This window comes from Hibiscus syriacus, unplaced genomic scaffold (genome assembly GCF_006381635.1).
Source record: "Hibiscus syriacus cultivar Baekdansim isolate YM2019G1 unplaced genomic scaffold, ASM638163v2 tig00111330_pilon, whole genome shotgun sequence".
Taxonomy (NCBI): Eukaryota; Viridiplantae; Streptophyta; class Magnoliopsida; order Malvales; family Malvaceae; genus Hibiscus; species Hibiscus syriacus.
In genome coordinates this window covers 12296505-12313896 of record NW_024063059.1, presented here as the reverse complement: position 1 = coordinate 12313896, position 17392 = coordinate 12296505, and the positions used below count along the sequence as shown (strand labels likewise).

The window sequence follows — 17392 nt, the reverse complement described above, 5'->3', positions numbered from 1 at the left end:
ACTATAGCCAAAATAACCGATTTGCTTGGGGTTTTTAAAAATGCAACAACTTTTTTATCCGGTGTTTATTACCCAACTAGCCCGTTGGTTCTTAATCAAATATTTTTGTTGGCTACCCGACTAAATGACTTTGAATTTGAAACCGAAGATTTTCAAGAAATTGGCTTTGCAATGAAGGAAAAACTTTTAAAATATTTTAAGGAGATTCCCCCCATTTTTACTTGTGTCGCCGCTTTAAATCCAACGTTAAATGTTGGCGGGGTTGAAACACTAATTGAACAAATTGCGTTTGCTTTTAATCTAACCGATGATGAACCCAACTTTGTCCAAAACCAAATAAATTATTTTAACAAATGTTTTCGAGACATGTTTGCAATTTATTTAACTAAATACGGATCAAGTAGTGTAATACACGATCAAATGAGAACGGATACGGAATCATCTAGTAGACGTCCAAGTAACATAAATTTGAATCTTTTTAACACTCTTGTAAATTCCCAATCCAAACGATCACGTACTACCACCCCAAGTAGCGAGTTGGGAAATTACATGTCATGCGATTTTCTATCAAAAATGACATTTGAAGAGTTTGAAAGTTTGGATATTTTGGCTTGGTGGAAAGAAAAAGAAGCACAATTTCCGATTCTAGCCGCCATGGCCCGTGATTTACTAACCGTCCAAGCTTCTACGGTAGCTTCGGAATCCGCTTTTTCTGTTAGTGGCAGGGTTATATCGCAACGGAGATCAAGACTAAGTCCCGAGTCGGTGGAAATATGCATTTGTTTGAAGGATTATTTGGATGGAGTGGCTCGGAAGCAACATATCACCACCCTAGAAGATGCAATTGATGCCGATTTGGAAGCAAACTTACACATTGAAGAAGTCGAACTTGGAATATCCCCTCCAAACGAAGAAGGCGAAGATGATGAAGAAGAGATGGCAATGTAGTTTATTTTTAAACTTTATTTTAATTATCGTAAACTTTGTTTCAATTATCGAACTTGGAAGTTTTTAAGTATTTGAATTTATCGAACTTGGAAGTATTTAAGTATTTCAATTATCGTAAACTTTGTTGCAATTGATGACGATGTAATTTTAATAATATTATAATCGGTTTTTTTTAAGTTTTTTTATAACCGGTTTTTTAAAAAAACCGGTTTTTTTCAAACCGAAACCGGTTACACCGGTTAGGATATCCGGCCCTGCAAACCGGTTAGAATCCAAACCGGTTATTTTATAAACCAGTTTTTTGTCTATGGGAAAAAACCGGATCGGATAAAAACCGATCCGGATCGGATTGAAATCCGGCTTCTGTGCATGTCTAGTAAAAGGGAATATAGTTCTGCTTAGAGGACTCAAGTTCGAGTAGTTAAAGGACTCGAGTTCGAGTAGTTACTTTTGCAAGGCATGTGTACGTTATCAATAAGCTAAAAGAATTCTATATACATACTTGTAATCACTCATACTATTAAAAAAATTAGAACAACTAATATATCATAGAATAATTGAGAAAGATTCGACCGAAAAGCGAGAAAAAAAAAAGATTATTACATTGTTATTGAGGTAGATCAAAATACAAGTACTGGGTTTGTGGCATATTTAGAATTAACGAGGCAGAGATAGATTATTTCATAATTATGACGCATAGATAGACTATGCCATAATTATAACTTACTGAAAACAAACTAAGCATGTCAACAATTGGAACAAAACCAAGCATAGGATTAAAACTGCAAATCTATAACTTGTTTAGCAAAAGTACAGCTTACACTTAGCTCTCACTTGATACACGGCTTTGCTTCTCGTCTATACCCGACTGAGAGAATCTTCGCCGAAGAACTTCTAGAACATTTTCTATTTTTACATCTTTACGCCTTAGCAAAACCATGCCATGGTAGAGTACATCCGCCATTTCCGAGGCGGTACGTGAACTATCCTCGTTCTCCTCCAGTGTTCGTCACAACTCATCTGCTTCTTCCCTGCATAAGTAAACAGATCCATCTAATTTGCTTATATAAAACTTAACATGCAAATTCCATATATAGATACTTTACACATGCTGTTCATTGGAGGTTTAAAACTCCTTTGTTTATGACTGGGTCTACTTTCTGCAGTTCTCTATGGAAAACAAAATTAGCACAGCAAAGGTAAAACTAATCATACCGGATTTTTGAGCACAAGAAGTTTTCATCGGTTAAGAGTCGTTTAGTCTACGAGGGCTTTCCATGTTTCCCTGCTAACTCTAATTCTCTTTTGGAAATTGTAGATTCTAATGAATATAAAGTTGTCAATGCCAAGTTAGTTTCTTCAACCTGCAAATACAGACTAATTTAATTATGAACTTGCAAATAACACCATATAATGTAAGTTTGAAGTAAGAATAAACGATTGTGATGATTATGTTAAACACGAGAGCTGCTTACTTTTTTCTCCTTTAACAAATCACTTATTGTTGTGAAATAGCATGTCTCTGACCCTGTGTGGCAGGTAGGGCCATCCGGCTTCCCAAGGTAAATTATCTAAAGGAGAAGTTTCAGTTATGTCACACTAATACATTAAGCAATCAAGGAAAAAAAAATAAAACTTAGTCAATTAAGCAAACGATAAAAAATGCCAAACAGAGAGTAGATTTAGAACGAACAGAATCACGATCACAATCAACAAATATATCATGAATGTTGATGCAATTATTGGAGGTTTCTCCCTTTGTCCACAATGTTGACGGTGATCGACTGAAGAACCTCGCCTTCCTAGAAGAGATTGTTGTAGCTAGTGCATCCCTGTTTACAAAGCCTTGCATTAATACGGCTCCCGTATCAACATTTTGAGCTATAGCCACTGCTAAACCTTTGTCATCCCATTTTATACTGTCCAACATTTTATCAACCTATAATTAAAAAATTTACGCATTTAGGTCATTCTACTTAGATGTGTAGTTTTCCAAAATATGAAAAAGCATTAAAAGAACATATATAAAGCAAATATAAATGAGATAGCATACAAAACACTTGTTCACAATAAGCACGCTTATATAAATTGCAAAGAACTACATACATGCTATATGCAGAAGTCATAAAACAAGTTTCCCAAATCTCTATGTTAAACAAATCAGAGATCTAATCTTTAAGAACAAAAAATTGAAACACAGACAGAGGACAAGAGGTTCAAAAGCAAAAGGGACTCGCCAGTCACCACTCAATGGCTTGTTTACATTACATCCAACTTGCACAAATAACATAGATCATGGCTGCTACAAACAAACAAGTGAAGGAAGCCAACATTCCTCAAAAAGTTATAGTATAAGAACTTTAGGGTTTCAAATTTCGTTTGCCGAGGGCAGAATTTTATCCCAAAAGCATTATTTGTATAATTTGGGGAACCGGTGTGTTCATGTTTGGATTGCTGTCATGCATCCAGTTGTTATGAGTTCGAGAACAGTGGAGAAGACTAATCGGTTGAAAGTTCGGTTTAGATTACAAAGCCTTGCCGATCTGAAACTCGGAGAGATTCCTACAATGTTGACTCTTCATCTTTCCTTCCTGGATTCAGACAAATATTGTCATGTAATTGATTATTTTGATTTATTGTATTTGGTATAGTTTATATATATATATATATATATAAAGTTTTAGTATAAAGTATATATACATATATAAACTATAAAGTACAAGTTTATAAGTATAAACTATATAGTATATAAGTAGTTCATATAAGCAGTGAGTGCTGCTTACTGAGAAACAATAAGTCACTTCCACAAAAACAAACAAAAAGGTGGAAACCACCAATTCCTTCCCTATAACTTATTTTCCAAATATGGAACAATCTCTGCTGATATATCGAAGGTAGACACCTGATTATGTTAACTTAGACTCATGGGAAAATAAACAAGTAAAAATTTAAAACAATAGTTTACAAAGAAACAATTAAAAGGATCTATACTATATTCAAAATAAGTGCATAAAGAAAGAAAGTATTTCTAAATGGATATCATACATTAGGTGTTAGTATCATTTGCTTCAACTTTAAAAAGGGAATAGATTTGCAATAATTGTCCACCATATTCAAAATAAGAATGACCTCATACTTGAATGGATAGACTGACAACTAAAGCAGAGAGGTTTTGACAGATGAAGAGTCCAGATGCAGCTCAAGAAATAATTGAACACAAATTGCTAATCAATTGGACTCCTTCAAGGGATGGCTAACAGATGGATTGGAAGCCAAACTATCGATCCCTTCCCTATCTTTAATTTTCCAGATATGTAACAATCAATACTATACTGTAAAAGATAGGGACCTGACATATTCCGGTTAATTCATAGGCACTAGTCAAAACACAGATATCAAAAAGGAGTGCTAGGTAGGAACTAGGAATAGAAACAACATTATTAACTATTTTTGTGGCCTGAAATGCCAGATTAACTTACCAATAGTAATTCAGGCATCAAATATTGGCATGAGTTGCGGAAAAGAAGCCAGGATTCGTAAGTAAGGCAAAGTCACACAAGATTGCTGAATCAAATCGAAGTTTGATAAATCCTTTTTTCTATCTGATGTTCAAAAATAGCCAACTAATCTAGGTTATCCTCTTGCCTTCATTTGGCACACGGCACACCATTCGTATTCATAGAGATATACATGTGTCGTAACCGTCTTTCGGTTGGTTCCCGGAATTGGGCTTCGACTTGGATTAAACGGATTGGAGTCGCCACCGATCATTTATATGAAAATAAATGGGTTGACCGGATACCTTATAATTTACCTGATCTGCGTCTTACCAAAGATGTGTCGGATTCGGGAGTCGGTTACAGTCAAGGAAGGGTTAGCACCCTTGAACTGCCCTTTCGGTACTACATAATTTCCAGTTGTCTTAACTAAGAAAATTGTAAATTTAAATTAAAAGTTAAAATAACGATCCAAAACTTACCTTTAACTGTTTTTTGAAAACGTACTCTTACGGAATCAAGGAAAAACGTTAGAAAAATAAAGGTGACGAAAATAAATTGAAAATAAAATAAAGAAAAAAACTAACAACATATAAAATAAGGACAAAAAGCAAACGACATGACCAACATCGAGATAACAAAACTGAAATGAAAAAATAAAGACGAAAGAGAATAACATAAATAAAGAAACAAATGTAAATAAATAAAATACGACAAAAAAAAATTAAATAACAAGAAATAAACATAAAAATAAAAGTAAAATAAATCGAGGGAAAGAAGATAAAAAAAACATATATATATATATATATTTATATAAATATTAACTTGTAAAAAAAATACAATATATACATGCATATAGATATATATAATAAATAAATAAAATAAATAATAAAATACTAATCACACATATATGTAAAAATAAAATAAAAAACTAATAATACTATAAAATATATAAATAAAAAATTAGAATTAAAATCCCAAAAAGGACTAAATTAAAAGAAAATCTTAATTCAGGGTCGAAATCAAAAGGAAATCAGATTTAAGAATCGGATTTGGGGACTAAAATAGAAGTTATGGAAACGGTAGGGTCAAAAGGCGCAGTTTACCCCCTTTCAAAAAACACGCGGGTATAGGCTGTTGCGGGTCGGGTCACGCGGGTCTTCGTGGGCCGAGTATATAACTTAAAATTTTTAAGAAAACTTCATTTGTTCTCTCCTCATCAGCCGAACCCCCCCCATTTTCTTATTTTCTCTGATTTGTTCATCAAACTGATGAACATGATGAGCAGCCCAGAATCCGGCCACCCTTGCTCCGCCTCGCCGCCGCCATTGAACGGCGACGGCCGCCATTCATCGGCGGCAAATCAAAAAAACATTTCATTTTTTTAAGAGCTTTTCCCTTCCCCACTTTGAATTTCCGAATAGTTTTTTAGGAAAACAAGCCTCCGGGTGTAGATCGAAGATCGAAAGTTCAAAAGATCCACCCCTCTGTCATCGGCCAAAACGTTTTTCTTTGGGGTTTTCAAGCACAAAAATGCAAGTAACTACGCATGCAAGTAACCAAGAACGAACAAAATAAGGTAAAAACGCTACCTTTATTTCCTTTCAAACGTTGTACAAAGATTCGGCTTGTTTCTCTATATTTGCTGTAGATTTGTGGTGTTTGTGTACAAGTCGTGTCCTCCCCCCTGATATCGTTGATTACATGGGTATTTATACACATAATAATGCTATCTCTAGTTCCGAATTTTCAGAGGTTTGTTTGGACTAAAACACTTGTTATTTGCTATTTTGGTGTCCTAAACATCCACGATGGTGGTCTGTTGCCGAGAAGCATGGGATAGAGGCGTGTATGGCGAAGACTCGTGGGGGCTGTTGATCGAGGAATTTGGTCGTGGGACCTTTGGAAGGTTGGGGCTGCGGCGCTCAGTCAGGAGACAAAGAGAGGAGGAACTAGGGTTTCCAAACCCTAGTTCAACGGTTCAATTTGGACCCGGTTCAGACGGAAATACAAGCAGACCGGTTCAAGTGCTTCACTTCGGGCCATTGTTGGGCCACGTGTTACTAGTCACTGCTGGGCTACCAATCTGATGTAAACATTATTGTATATAATATATAACAATATTAATTGGTCAAAATTTGGTGTCTTCAGCTGCCCCTCTTTGCTCATTATCGTGTAACGAAAATGGAGCAAAGATTAAAAGACACAAATTTTAACAAGGTCGAACATCCTCTGTCGTAGAGCTGGTTTGTCAATACGAAATGACTCCCTCGTCGTGAGGTTGAGTCAAAACTAGGAAAATTCTGAGTACGAAATCCTTCGTCGTGAAGTTGAAATCAAACTCAGAGTTGTTGGCAAGTGGCCTCTGAATCGTCTTCTGGCTCAAGATACTTCGTCGAGAAGGTGAAACTTGACCTGAAGACTTTGGTGTTGGGGTGTTACAGATGACTCCTTCGTCGTGAAGTTGGGTCATTCTGTTTGTGAAGTTGGAATTGCATATGGCTCCTTCGTCGTGAAGTTGAGCCTGAGAATTGGATATCCCCCGTCGTGAGGTTGAAATCCAATGCAAGTTGTGTTGCTTCGAGGCCAATATCCTTCGCTGTGAAGTTGAAATTGACTCTGAAAGCTTGGAAAGTGTTTGTTAACAACCAGCGGCCCCTTCGTTGTGAAGTTGAACATGCGTTGTCTCGAGTCCAATATCCTTCGCTGTGAAGTTGAAATTGGCTCTGAAATTGGGAAGTTGTTTGTTGACAGCCAGCGGCCCCTTCGTTGTGAAGTTGAACTTGTGCTGTCTTAAACTGGGAAATTTTTGTTGACAACCAGCGACCCCTTCGTCGTGAAGTTGAACTTGTGTTGTCTCGAGTCCAATATCCTTCGATGTGAAGTTGAAATTGGCTCTGAAATTGGGAAGTTGTTTGTAGACAGCCAGCGGCCCCTTCGTTGTGAAGTTGAACTTGTGCTGTCTTAAACTGGGAAATTTTTGTTGACAACCAGCGGCCCCTTCATCGTGAAGTTGAACTTGTGTTGTCTCGAGTCCAATATCCTTCGCTGTGAAGTTGAAATTGGCTCGGGAAATTGTTTGTTGACAGTCAGCGGCCTCTTCGTTGTGAAGTTGAACTTGAACTGTCTCGAGTCCAATATCATTTTCTGTGAAGTTGAAATTGGATTGGGAAATTGTTTGTTGACAGCCAGCGGCCCCTTCGTTGTGAAGTTGAACTTGTGCTGTCTTTAAACTGGGAAATTTTGTTGACAACCAGCGCTCCCTTCGTCGTGAAGTTGAACTTGCGTTGTCTAGAGTCCAATATCCTTCGTTGTGAAGTTGAAATTGGCTCTAAATTGGAGAAATGTTTGATGACAACCAGCGGTCCCTTCGTCGTGAAGTTGAACTTGCGTTGTCTGGAGTCCAATATCCTTCGTTGTGAAGTTGAAATTGGCTCTAAATTGGAGAAATGTTTGATGACAACCAGCGGTCCCTTCGTCGTGAAGTTGAACTTGCGTTGTTTGGAGTCCAATATCTTTCGTTTTAAAATTGGCTCTGAATTGGAGAAATGTTTGGTGACAACCAGCGGTCCCTTCGTCGTGAAGTTGAACTTGCGTTGTCTCGAGTCCAATATCCTTCACTGTGAAGTTGAAATTGACTCTGAATCTGAGAAATGTTTGTTGACAACCAGCGGTCCCTTCATCGTGAAGTTGAACTTGCGTTGTCTGGAGTCCAATATCCTTCGTTGTGAAGTTGAAATTGACTCTGAATCTGAGAAATGTTTGTTGACAACCAGCGGTCCCTTCGTTGTGAAGTTGAACTTAGCTATGGGTAAAACCTGCAAAGATATGCATATATGTGATGTTATGGATGTCATGCTCTTAGGTATGCCTAAAATGCGTATGCAACATATGTTATTCTGAGCTCTGGAGAGTAATCTCGATCTCCGGTGGCCTGTCGTTGTTGACTCTTGATTTTGAAAGCTTGAAGTTCCAATCTCTGATCTTGAATTCTTCAAATGTTTGATGATTTTTTTTTGGTCGTATTTTATTTATTTACATTTGTTTCTTTATTTATGTTATTCTCTTTCGTCTTTATTTTTTCATTTCAGTTTTGTTATCTCAATGTTGGTCATGTCGTTTGCTTTTTGTCCTTATTTTATATGTTGTTAATTTTTTTCTTTATTTTATTTTCAATTTATTTTCGTCACCTTTATTTTTCTAACGTTTTTCCTTGATTCCATAAGAGTACGTTTTCAAAAAACAGTTAAAGGTAAGTTTTGGATCGTTATTTTAACTTTTAATTTAAATTTACAATTTTCTTAGTTAAGACAACTGGAAATTATGTAGTACCGAAAGGGCAGTTCAAGGGTGCTAACCCTTCCTTGACTGTAACCGACTCCCGAATCCGACACATCTTTGGTAAGACGCAGATCAGGTAAATTATAAGGTATCCGGTCAACCCATTTATTTTCAAATAAATGATCGGTGGTGACTCCAATCCGTTTAATCCAAGTCGAAGCCCAATTCCGGGAACCAACCGAAAGACGGTTACGACAGCTTGGCGACTCCACTGGGGACGTAAGTGAGTCAGGCTAAGGTAATTTCCAGTTGTCTTTTTAACGAAAATGGTAAGTTTAAATTTTAAGGTAATATTTCGATCCTTTTTACTTACTTTTGATTATATTTTTGAGTAAATAGTTGGACTAATCGTTTTCTCATGATTTCAGACTTCAAAGTTGTTTTCCATCTAAGGCTCTATACCTGAGCTCCAATTCCTATTTTAAGTGGGGGTGAAAGCGACGCCTTCGTGTGAATTTATTCACCGTGCGGGCCTAGCAAGTAGCCTTCGGGATTCATATATCTTATGTCTTCGTGTGAATTTATTCACCGTGCGGGCATAAGGGAATGTGTCCCCTCGAGTTTAACTTAGTCCATACAAGCCTGTGATGGGTTTAGGACTAAGGGTCTGGCAAGCCCAAGGGGGCACCGACAAGGAGAACTCGGGTACCGTTTTTTTAAAACCTAAACCGGGAGACCATGAAGAATTAGAGCCTACCCCGAAACCACGTTCCAAAACTTAGGATATTTTTACCCTAACCATGTTTTTGTTGCGCTTTTTCCTTCCGTCATTTTTTTATTTGTATTTTTATTTTACTAACGTTTTTGCCTTTGTGTTTTCTAGCATTTGCATTATTACAAGAGGCTATTGATCCCTAAAAAGCATTTGTTATACACAAAATAATTCGAATTAATGGACAAAGGTGTTGTAATACAAGAGATTGAAAACGCTGAGGCACGACTATGGTCCGAGAAGGCTCAGAAAGAGAAGGGAGACAGCCTTCAGGGAAACTATGTATCAGAACTGGTTAGTTATGCCGCTGTCAGCCTGAAACAGAATAATGTCCAAGAGCTGTGAAACATTTGGGACAGTTGGAAGAATGACAGAAAGCAGAAATTCAGCCAACGATATGGTGATATCGCCCTCTTGCTCCATGTCAAGACTGATGAGCCCTTACTCCGAGCATTAATTCAATTCTGGAACCCTAGATATAGTTGTTTCACCTTTAACCAGGAAGACATGGTGCCTACTATCGAAGAGTATACTACTCTACTGCACTGCGAAAGCATCAAACTAGAAAGGGCATATATTAAACATATCAAGAGTCAGCCCTTCAAGAACGGACTGGCCAAGATTGCAGGGGTTGATGAAAAGTGGGTGACTGATCGACTCCGGCACAAAGGTAGCGGGGAAGGAATCGAGTGGATCCATATAAAGCAACTAATGAAAAACCACCCTGATGAGTGGAAGACTATAGACCTTTTTGCACTGGGTCTGTACGGTTTGATCATATTTCCGAAGGCTTTGGGGTGCATTGACGCTGCCGTGGTAGAACTATTTGAGCAACTTTCTAAACGAGTTAACCCAGCACCAGCCATTTTGGCCGAGACCTTTTGATCGCTCAACCATTGCCGAAGAACTGGCGGAGGAAGATTCACCGGGTGCATTCAGCTCCTTCAAGTCTGGATTCACAGCCACTTCTGGAAGACTGACGGGGTTGCCTACCGCCGTTTCAGCACCACCTATTCACCTCTAGGTGAATTTATTACCTTAAAATGGCATGAAGGCGCTTCGAAAGAAAAATGGATGAAGGTCTTTACGCATCTTCAAGACCGAGATATCGTCTGGAGAGCCCCTTGGTTATTCCTCAGTGATGTTCTTTTTCGATGTGATGACTCCGACACTGTGACCTTACTTGGACTTTGGGGAGCAGTCGGGTATGCTCCGCTATTAGCACTTAGACAGTACGGAGCACGTCAGTTTGTCCCAGCAACATGCGGGTTGGCTAGGTCAGAGTTTGAGTATCACGGCGACAGCTATAAGAAGATGATCAAAGAAGCAACCGATTCGTGGAGGAAAGTATTCCGGATGGATGTTGTAGCTGCCAGAAGCATGCTCACTCCGGATTATGTGGAGTGGCGAAGATTAAGAAAGAATGACAACATCCCTGTGCCAGACTGTGATGACACCCGGACCATGGAAGAACATCTCATGCATGTCCCTTCTGAACTCGAGATAGCCAAGACCGAGTTTGAAGCCGTGAATAATGAGCTGAAGCAAAGGATAAAGGAACTTGAAGCTGAACGTTATCAGTGGAAGCTTGATGCTGACTCTCAGAAAGATCGGGCAGAAAAATTGGAAAAAGAACAAAAAAGAGTCCGTTTTGAGCTCGAAGACTTGAGAAAGGGGTATCAAGATAAGGTCAAGGATAACTCCAAGTTGAAAGTAACCTCTGAATACTGGAAAGACGAACCTCATAGCCTGAAAAGGAAGTTTGAGGGGCCTGATGAGAAAGCTTGGAGGGAACAGATGAAGACTGCCCAAAGACTCTTGGCAGATAGTCAATATCAGAACCAGCGCTTGAGAGTTCGGATAGCTGACATTGAAAAACGACATGAGAAAGATGGCAAGACAATAGCTGAGTTAGAAGCTATTGTAGATGGGTTCAAGAGGCAAGCAAACGAGCTTCAGATGGTGCCCTTCGACGGAGGATTACAATGGCGTTTCCGTTGGGAACAAGCACAGCAAAGGGTGAGGGCCTGAGACGCAACCATCCGAGATTTCCTGGATCAAGTGCAAAAAGCAGCCCGTCATCTTCACGGCCTAGCAAGGGAAGCTGGTGTGGTTCGACAAGGCATTCTACCAGTGACAGAGGAAGGCAGAAGACTTGTCAACCTACTGGAAGCTGTTCGGGGTCTAGAGGACTTAGTCCGAATGTACCTTTAATCTGTTTTTATGTCTCTTAAAAGATAAGACATTTTTGTCTGAACAAGGGTTATTTATAATAATGAACACTTTTCTGGATCAATGCCTCCAATTGCATACATCATGCATTGCATTTCTTGCATTTTATATTTCATGTCTGTTTATTTTATGTTTTTCCATGTTTTTACATTCGTATTAACTAACAGAACATGTCTCAGACACCGAGCTTACCACCACAAGCATCAGATACACATCACCCGCACAATACTCGAGCAAAAAAGAGACAAATGGAAGCCAGAATGGAGAAAATCGAAGAGCACATGGCAAGACTTCAAAAGGAACTAGAAGATAAGATGGCTCAGAACAGTGAAAGTACTCTTGAGTCCATCAAGAAAAATCAGGAGTCCTTGGTCGACCAAATCGTAGCCAAGTTGTCAGGTCTACAGCAAGCTAGTGCATCAGGGGGCATCTCTTCCGAGGGGGTGGCCATACCACCAACCCCGCAAGTGGTTCTCTCACCCGGAATATTACCCGGGGACGCATCTGCTACTAAAGGGAAAGCAGCACTACCCGGGGACTCATTCGCTACCAAAGCGAAAGTTGCACCTGCTGTGAAGATACAAACTTCTACAATCATCCCTGATGATCATCCGGATGATTATCATGTCCCAGACTTTGACGAGGAAGATAAAGCTAAAAAAAGATAAAAATATTAGAAGATCAAATAAAGATGGTCCAGGGAGATCATGATTATTATGGAGTGGACGCAATGGAGCTGAGCCTAGTTCCAGACTTGGTGCTTCCACCAAAGTTTAAAGTTCCTGAGTTTGAGAAGTTCGACGGGAACAGTTGCCCTTCAGCCCATATTACTATGTTCTGTCGAAAGATGACAGGATATGGCGGGAATGACCAACTCCTGATCCATTGTTTTCAAGAGAGCCTGTCCGGTTCAGCTATTCGGTGGTACAACCAGCTTAGCCGAACTCATATCAAGACGTGGAAAGATTTAGCCAAGTCTTTCTTGGAGCAGTATAAGCATATCAACGATATGAGACCAGACCGGGTCATGTTACAAAGCCTAGAGAAGAAACACAATGAGAGTTTCCGACAGTACGCACAGAGATGGAGGATTTATCTGTGCAAGTTCATCCACCCTTGGATGAAAAGGAAACAAGAAAGCTGTTTGTACAGACCTTGAAGGCACCTTACTTCGGGCATTTGGTAGCAATCACGTCGGGGAGTTTTTCAGATTTAGTCATGGCCGGCGAAATGATCGAGTTGGTCATTAAACAAGGAAAGATTGAGGGAGGAGACTCCAGTAAAAAGTCTCCCATCAAAAACAAGGAGCGAGAGATCAACAATGTGAACACCTACAACGTCAACAAGGGGGTTACGATCTTAAATTCAAATTCCACAGCAGCTGTACCATCCGGTACTTCTAGACAGAACCAGAGGGAACCAAGAAGAGAAAGGGAAAGGGAGCAGTTTGATCCCATTCCCATGACGTATAAAGAATTATACCAACAGCTCTTCGACACTCATGCAGTGTCACCTTATCCTATGAATCCAATAAATCCCCCTTACCCGAAATGGTATGACGAGAGAGCCCACTGCGAATACCATGGCGGTGTGCAGGGGCATTCGATTGAAAGTTGTCTCGCATTCAAGAGACTTGTGCAACGAATGCGTAACAAGAATTGGATCACTTTTAACTCCGGAGCACCAAACGTCGCCCAGAATCCCTTGCCCAATCATCAGGAGACAGGAATCAATGCTGTTACTACCGAAGGGGGCAGGAAGGTTAAATCGAGTATTTCAGAGATCAAATCTCCTTTGGCTTGGGTATGGAGCCAAATGGTGAAGGCAGAGCTTCTTGCACCATATCCAGATACGACAGAAAATGAAGGTGGTAACCATTGTTGTTACCACAACGAAGAAGGACATAAAGTACAAGATTGCCCAGAGTTCAGATCGTTAGTCCAACTCATGATGAACCAGAAAGAGCTGGAGTTTTACGAAGAAATTCTAGATTCTTTGGAAGCAGATGTTTGTGCCACCGGAGAATCATCAGATAGAAAATTTGGTAGGGGTAGTCCTTTGATAATTACCCCTAAAGCAAGCATGACAGTAACAACACCAGCCAAGGTGGTAATCTCCGCACCTCGGCCTTTTCAATATAAGGACAATCGGCAAGTGCCATGGAAATACGAGTGTCAGGTGAGTACTTCCGGAGGAGGTAATAGTAAAGTGGGGCAGAGACCACTGGAGCCGTTCAAAGAAGATGTGCTGGTCGTCAATGAACCTATAAAGGAGGAAGAACCTAAAGAGTTCCTCAAGATCTTGAAGCACAGCGAGTACAACATTGTAGAACAGCTCCACAACTTACCTACACGTACTTCAATGCTAGCACTATTTTTAAGTTCGGAAGCACACCGAGAAGCGTTGTTGAATGTCCTTAATCAAACGTTCGTACCACAAGACATACCAGTCAGCAAGATGGATCGACTGGTGAACAATATTCAAGCTGATAATCTCATCTCGTTTTCAGATGATGAGATTCCATCAGGAGGAAGAGGCCGAACGAAGGCGTTACACATTACTACCTACTGTAAGGGGCACGATTTACCAAGTGTCTTAATCGATAATGGTTCAGCCCTGAACGTGATGCCTTCGATTACATTGAAGAGGCTACCAATAGATACCTTTCATATGAGAGCTTGTCAGAATGTGGTCCGAGCATTTGATGGGACCAAAAGAGAGGTAATCAGAAAGATTGAGGTACCATTGACCATCGGACTAGCCACCTATGATGTTGAGTTCCTTGTGATGGATATCATTCCGTCCTATAGCTGTCTTTTGGGAAGGCCATGGATTCATCAAGCAGGTGCAGTACCCTCCACGTTGCACCAGAAAGTTAAATTTGTCATTGACGGGGCCTTAGTAATTATCAACGCTGAGGAAGATATCGTGGCAAGCGTAACCACGGAGGCTCCATACATCGAAGTAGACGAGGAAGCAGTAGAATGTTCGTTCCGCTCTTTGGAGTTTGTGAATGCCACATTCGTGGCGGAAGGAAAGAAAATCCCAAGACCTCGACTCTCCAAATGCACAAAGATGGAGATCAAGCAAACCCTGGGCCAAGGCGCCAGAACCGGGAAAGGTTTTGGGAAATATTTGCAAGGGATGATCAATCCTGTCCTTCCTATCTCAAAATTAGACCAATTTGGGCTCGGTTTTCAGCCCAGTTATCATGAAAAGAGGAAGGAGGTCCAAAAGAACCGGGAGAGAAGATTGGCCAGATTGACTGGGAACGAATTTCAATGGAAGCCCATGACATTCCCGCCGCTTTTCAGAACATTCAAGTCAGGTGGTTATGTGTTTGAGACCACCATATCCGAGTTAGAAACGGCTCTGGAAGATCTGAACGTTAATGCCGTGACCACAGAAGATGTTAACAACGGAGATAGATCCGGGATATGCCTTCTGCCACATGGGTTCTTGCCTAGCAGTTGGTCGGTGGAAGAGCTACCTGTGATTTACAAGAATCTTTCAGAGTAATATTCGAACTATCCCTATTTGCCTATACCCGGGGCAATAGGTGATCTTTTGTAAGGGTGAATAAATATTTTGTTTAAGTTTAATAAATGATGCATTTTTCTTCTCCATGGCAAACAAATTTTTCTTTTATTCATTATCTATTTCCTTTATTCCAGTACTTCATTTCCAGTTACTCTCAAAGTTAGTTCTTGACCGTTACGTGTGGGATATTATCCTCTCACACATACACATCTTCCTCCTTTCAGGTTCCCAGATAACGATAATGTGGGCACTGATGATCCTGATCCGGAGGTGGATTTTGAATCAACCATTTGTCTTGGGGAATTTGATGAATGCGATAATGAAGAGGAGTACAACTTGCCTACCGAATTGTTGAGAATGATAGAAAGAGAAGAAAAGCAAATACTGCCACATAAGGAGGCGATCGAAATCTTAAATTTGGGCACTGAGGAAGATCGAAAGGAGGTTAAAATCGGCACAACTCTTTCGACTGAAGCAAGAAAAAACCTGATAGTCTTACTTCAGGAGTACGGAGATGTGTTTGCTTGGTCGTATCAAGACATGCTGGGACTAGACACAGATATGGTAGTTCACAAACTGCCAATCAAACCAGAATTCAAACCTGTGCAGCAAAAACTGAGAAGAATACGACCAGAAATGCTCCTTAAGATCAAGGAAGAAGTCAAGAAGCAATTTGATGCCGGTTTTCTCCAGGTAGCCAAATACCCTGAGTGGGTCGCCAACATAGTGCCTGTGCCGAAGAAGGACGGGAAAGTACGCATGTGTGTCGATTACCGGGACCTTAATAAGGCCAGTCCCAAGGACAACTTTCCTCTGCCACACATAGACACTCTGGTGGACAATACGGCCGGGAATGCCTACTTTTCATTCATGGATGGATTTTCGGGGTACAATAAAATCAAGATCCATCCCGAAGACATAGAGAAGACCACTTTCGTCACAATGTGGGGAACTTTCTGTTACAAAGTGATGCCTTTCGGATTAAAGAATGTTGGGGCAACATATCAGAGAGCTATGGTGACCCTGTTCCACGACATGATGCACAAAGAAATCGAGGTTTATGTCGACGACATGATTGTCAAGGCACAGACCGAGAGTGAACATGTCAAGAATCTGAGGAAGCTCTTCCAGAGATTGAGAAAGTTCCAACTGAGACTAAACCCTAGCAAATGTACCTTCGGGGTAACATCTGGAAAACTATTAGGCTTTATAGTCAGCAGGAGAGGCATACAGGTCGATCCTGATAAGGTTAAGGCTATCCAGAATCTACCCCCACCACGAACCCAAAAAGAAGTCCGAGGTTTTCTGGGCAGACTAAACTACATAGCTCGGTTCATCTCTCAGTTAACCGACAAATGTGACCCCATCTTTCGTCTCCTCCGAAAGAATAGCCCTGGAGCATGGGATAAAAATTGTCAGATTGCATTTGAGAAGGTAAAAGAGTACTTATCTCGCACTCCTGTCCTGATGTCCCCTATCCCAGGAAAACCTCTGTTTTTGTATCTCTCCATATTCGAGAGCTCCATGGGGTGTGTCCTGGGTCAACACGACGAGTCTGGGAAGAAGGAAAGAGCCATCTACTACTTAAGCAAGAAGTTCACCGATTGCGAGGTCCGATATCCTCTTATTGAGAAGGTTTGTTGTGCCCTGGTATGGGCTACAAAAAGACTTCGACAATACATGTTGTATCACACCACTTGGCTGATTTCCAAGTTAGACCCACTAAAATACATGATGGGTGTACCTGCTCTATCCGGAAGGTTAGCCCGATGGCAGATGCTTTTGTCTGAATTTGACATCGAATACGTGAGCCAAAAAGCGGTAAAAGGCAGCGCCATATCCGATTTTTTGGCAAGCAGAACTGATGAGAGCTATGAGCCGCTGGACTTTGATTTCCCAGACGAAGACTTAATGGCCATATCTTTAGAGGAAGCAAGCATTTCAACGGACAGTTCCTGGAGAATGCACTTCGATGGGGCATCAAATGCACTTCGATGGGGCATCAAATGCACTAGGACATGGCATCGGGGCAATTCTAGTCTCCCCAGAAGGGAGTCACTACCCATTTACCAGCAGACTGAACTTTGATTGTACCAATAACATGGCAGAATATGAAGCCTGT

At 40.4% G+C, this 17392-nt stretch overlaps 1 pseudogene; it reads right to left on the bottom strand.

Annotated features, from left to right (window-relative positions):
- Positions 1-1641: 1641 nt before the first annotated feature.
- Positions 1642-17392, bottom strand: part of LOC120158670 — a 31466-nt pseudogene continuing 15715 nt past the window's right edge.